Source organism: Tinamus guttatus, unplaced genomic scaffold (assembly GCF_059628265.1).
Source record: "Tinamus guttatus ecotype Peru unplaced genomic scaffold, ASM5962826v1 Tinamus_guttatus_pri_ptg000211l, whole genome shotgun sequence".
NCBI classification, from domain to species: Eukaryota; Metazoa; Chordata; class Aves; order Tinamiformes; family Tinamidae; genus Tinamus; species Tinamus guttatus.
In genome coordinates this window covers 2023010-2027619 of record NW_028288745.1, presented here as the reverse complement: position 1 = coordinate 2027619, position 4610 = coordinate 2023010, and positions in this window count along the sequence as shown.

Below are 4610 nucleotides of genomic sequence, written 5' to 3'. Positions count from 1 at the left end.
TGAATACATCAAAGTGAAAAATTCAAAAGAGTCTCTGAAGCCTCAATGCCAAAGCCTAGATAAATGGAAGAAATTAAGAGCTATGCTTGAGTTTGTGGAAAATAACTTTTATTTTATACTCACGACCTGTCTCTACACTACCTCTGATTTCCAGATATGCCTTATCTGTGTAATATATGTGTGTGTATGTAAACCTCCAGGTATCTAGCTACCTTAGAAGGTATGCATACATTTGTGTGCAAGATACAGATATGCTCATGCCAGTAAGCTATGTTACATGCTATTTTTTCAAGGTTAAGTATCTCTTTATAAATACCTTCATATGCATGCTAAGGGAAACTGTAGCAATGTATTGATGTGATGTGGTATTCTACCTCAGATAAAGCCTTGGCCTTAAACTATCACACACTGATAATGTTTTAGTATGATTTAGTAATAACACTTATATACTATTATACAAACACCCTGTGAGCCCAAAGGCAGAGCGTAGTAACAGTTAAAACGCAATAGTGCAACTTAAATACAAACATCATGTTTGCACAAATCCCAAGTCTCTTAAGTATTTAAGCAACTAGGGTTGTGCAAAGAATCAAGTAAAATTTGCAATATTCCCAAAGACCCTTAAAGACATTCAGCAGGATTTATATCTATATAAAGATTGTTTTATTACATATAACTACCATGCTGAGGTTTTTTTTTTTTTTCTCTTTTCTTTCCCTTCACTCCTCAAACCTTTCTGATTACAGTTTACTTAGGCTTATTCTAATCATCATATTGCAAAATACCTGCAATATTAGTTCTTATCTGCCTACTTACTCTTGATGCCATGTCAAGTCAGAAGGTATTTTCCTAGTTCTGTTCCATTTCCATATCCATTTGGATGTTGCAGTGAATGTAGATTAGAATACCTACCCATTTTCCATCCTAGAAATCAATACCATATAGACATGCTAAGAAAAATAAATAAGCAGAAGAGAATTAGGGGACAGAGTTGTTACATATACTGTTTCCAAGAGCAGTCCTAAAAAGAGGAAAGAGTCATTTTTACATGAAAAAGCAATCTAGTGGAGCAATCTAGCGGAGAAGCCAAAAAAATACTGTCATTAAAACAAAGACCATAAGATTGTAAAAAGTCGTGAAGTATGAAGAAGCCACAGGACTCATCCAAATACAGTATGTAAGTTTACAAGAGATTCCTATTTAAAAACAGCTTGCATTTGCAGGGGTAAAGTAGATGCAGTCTCCTCTTCTGCCTGTGGGTGCCATGACTTGACCAAATTAAATCTAAACTGCAACTTGCTGTTGCTTTCTGTCTGCTATATTCTTACAATTCAGTGGGTGCTTTAGCTTCAGGAGTTTATTTATCCTTAACTTTTAAAGACTGGTGCATGTTCCCTAAAGCATCATAACTGGCATTCAACTACTGAAAACTTTTTTGATTCTTAGACAAATAAAACTCTACATATAGCTGTAAAATTGCAATCCTTTCAATATAAAGTACTGTACTGAAAGAAATACTTTTTCTTCTGAGCCTCTTTCACTTGTTTGGCTAGAATTCACATCAGAAGCCACTGAATTTGTACATGTTAAGAGAAGGTATTGGGTTCCTTTGTTCTTCTTTGGCTTTGGATTTTTAAAAGGCAACTGAGGAAGATATCCAAATAAAGAGTCTATTCTGTATTAAAAAAGCATCCCCCCCTTTTCCTATCATGGTAATCAAAATCAGGACACCTGCATAAAGTTCTAACTTTCTAGCTTAAAATACAATCAAAGGCTATTTTCTTAATTAAATAAAAGAATATTAAAAAAGAACAAGCAACGAACTGTACCAACCATGGATTGCATCAAAGTTGTCAGAACTTTACTAACCAATACCAATGTTGAGACCCCTCTCCCTTCCCTCATACCCTTTATATGTTTCTTTAGGGCAAGCAATACAGATACTATATCCAGCCCTGCCAATCTTCCTGCTGACCTGCTCCTGACCTATACCTACTTCCAACTACTTTGAAAGACTAGTAAAATAAGATAGCATTGATAGCCAGATCAATCCATCCATCCCCAAATCTGCCTGCCACAATCCAAAAATTTTGACATTTACAGTTCATAGATCGAGCAGCCTATAGTTATAAATATCCCTCACCCTGATGGTATATTACACCAATAGATTACAGGAGCCCCAGCTCAGCTTCTTGATGTATTAATGCAATGTGTTATGAGAGCACTAGCTCTCTGATGATGTATGGCCACCGTACATACCGTAAGCATGAAGTTCTTCCATGATGTATAACTGTAACAAGGGCACTGGCCAGAAGAAACTAGTAGATTTGGTTTATTTATTAAAAACAAAGCAAATATAATATTAACATTACAAATTTTAGAAATTAAGTCCCCCCAATTCTCTGCTGCAGGTTGAGAATGTAACTGGACACATTTTCCTTCACTCTGCAAGAGCAAAGTTTGGTAAGCCCAGCAGGCATCTGATATCTTTATTAAAACTCTAGGCAGAAGCTCATCTGTTTGCATGCTCTTTCTCCCCCCAAATAAGTAATGTTTAAAACAACACAGTGAGTTCCAAGTTGATAAAGAACTGGCCTTCAAGTTTTAAAAAAGAAAAGGGCAGACAAAAGTATCCTGGTAACACAGAGCTACAGGAAACAAGGTATTTTGAGCAGTGCTTCCTACTAAACACCCGAACACAAGCAAACAATGATTAATCATGTAGGCAGGTGGGATATCAGCATGTATCACACTTGAATGTGATTTGATCTCAACCTAAAAGCATTACATTTATTGGTAGAAACCAGAAAAGAGAGTGTTTTTAAAAAAAAAAAAAAAAAAAAAAAAAAAAAAAACTTTAAGCAGCTATAGATTACATCTGACTTCTCACTCACAATATCTGCTGTTATTTTTCTTAATAGGCAAAAAGCTTAAGTACAGCAGTAATATTTTGTTTCACTTTGAGCTAAATAAAATACTTTTCTTATAAATATTGTAGATTTTTACAACATTGCAATTTTCTCAGTAAGTGCACTTACAGGAAAGTCTTAAAAGCAATAATACACAAAACAGCTGATAATTTACACTTAATTAGAAGACTTGTTCATCTATTACATACTTCAGTTGCACTCTTTACAACAGCTCATACACATATACATGATTCACAACAACCAGTTATGTTGGTTTCAGCCAAGTATAAAATAGTACATTTAAAGAAGTACAAGTATACCACCTTTCTCTTCATATTTACAGCTATAAAAATCTCAACATGCTTTGTTATCTTTAAATAGACTGGCAAAAGCCTTTACAGTGGAAAAATGATTAAGCATCATTACCTCTCCCTGCATCCCCTCCAAAAGAGGAAAAAGCCAAGCAAAACAAAAAAGCACTACACTGAACGACAGCATTAATTCTAAGTCCACTGTGAAGGCATACAAAAAAAAATAAAAAAAAGGGTTGACACCTCTTTTCACTGTAATCTACTCATGGAAAAACATTTTAAGAGCCTGAAGTGTCCTTGAAGAGTGAGTTCCTCAAGATGCTGCCTAGCTTTTCCCTGGCTTGGTGGCTTTGCTCTAAGGAAGATACTTAAGACAAATGGCCTGATTTGCTCAATACTACTACAAGCAACCCAAGCCTTCCAGACCCTGCTATTAAGGAGCAGTACTTCAAATTTGTTTTCATGCATGTTGTTAACTTTTACTGGCTTTAGCAACCTTCGGTCAAGGCCTCATTTCTCACTTTCAAACTGTGACAAGGTTGCTGCCATCCAGCCCTGGATCTCCAGCATGTACCCTCTAGTTACACCATATGCTCTGCATCAGTACAACTCTACAACCTCACAGGCCTGTGCACTGCTCAGGAAGAGCCACACTTCTGGGAGCCACCAACAGTACTGAAGTGCTTTGGGCAGTGACTTGAACATCATGGAACACAAACTACTCAGGATGGAGTTCAGCAGTACTATCATTCCCAGTTTCAAACCCAGATATTTCAAAGGTTTACATTAAAAAACATTCTTCAAGTAACACTGTAAAGTATTTTAGTATCTCTTTTTTTTCCTATAGAAATAACAAAAAAAAACTCAAGAAAATGTTGACAAAAATGAATAATAAAGTACTTTAAATATTCAGTAGCCCTGCTACATCATAATACAGGAGGAGTGACAATAATATCAAGAGAAAAAGGTTATTCAAACAGCCTACCTTTTCAGTGTCTAAGGGAAGAATAAGTCTGCTTCTCTAACTATATACAAAAACAAATGTACATTACAGTCTTCCTTTAAAGGAACTTCCTTCCACTGCCTGCTTCCTTCCACTTCCTTCCTCTTAAGTTCCTAAGTTAAAGGCCTAAAAGAGGCAGAAATATCCTAAACAAGCATTTGCAGAATTTTCCATTCCACCCCACCCCACAATAGTCCTTAATCTCAGTTCACACCAACTCCAATAATTTTCTTTTACTTACTGTTTTAGATTGTTATCTGTTACTCTGTAGTTGATGCAAGATCCTTATTGAAAGATACCATCTTCAAGACTAACAGCATCTTAAAGAACTTGACTTGTTCCTTGGGAAATTCAGGGCATAACCAAAACCACAAAACTCACAAAACC